Source organism: Nestor notabilis, unplaced genomic scaffold (assembly GCF_000696875.1).
Source record: "Nestor notabilis isolate BGI_N333 unplaced genomic scaffold, ASM69687v1 scaffold18458, whole genome shotgun sequence".
In the NCBI taxonomy this organism is placed as follows: Eukaryota; Metazoa; Chordata; class Aves; order Psittaciformes; family Psittacidae; genus Nestor; species Nestor notabilis.
In genome coordinates, this window is record NW_009939805.1 from 2,570 (window position 1) to 2,770 (window position 201).

Consider the following 201-nt stretch of genomic DNA (forward strand, 5'->3'; position numbering starts at 1 on the left):
GTGGTGTTGCATGATGTGGGGGTCTGCACTGGTTGGGGTGTGTGTGGTATGTACCTATGGGGGCCTGTGGGCCCAAGGGGTGCTGGAGGGCATGTGGGATGGAGACATGAGTATGCAGAAGGATGGGTTTAGGATGTGGGTTGTGCGAGGATTTGAAGAGTGGAGAGGGGAATGGTGGGGATCACTGTGTGCACAGGTGTC

The 201-nt window shown here is 56.7% G+C and overlaps 1 protein-coding gene across 1 annotated transcript in view; it reads left to right on the plus strand.

The window, feature by feature from the left end:
- The window catches only part of CHRD (chordin), a gene marked incomplete at its 5' end in the record, with an annotated part of 6,488 nt that overhangs the window by 2,489 nt on the left and 3,798 nt on the right, over window positions 1–201 (plus strand). The gene's annotated exons all lie outside the window — the stretch shown is intronic.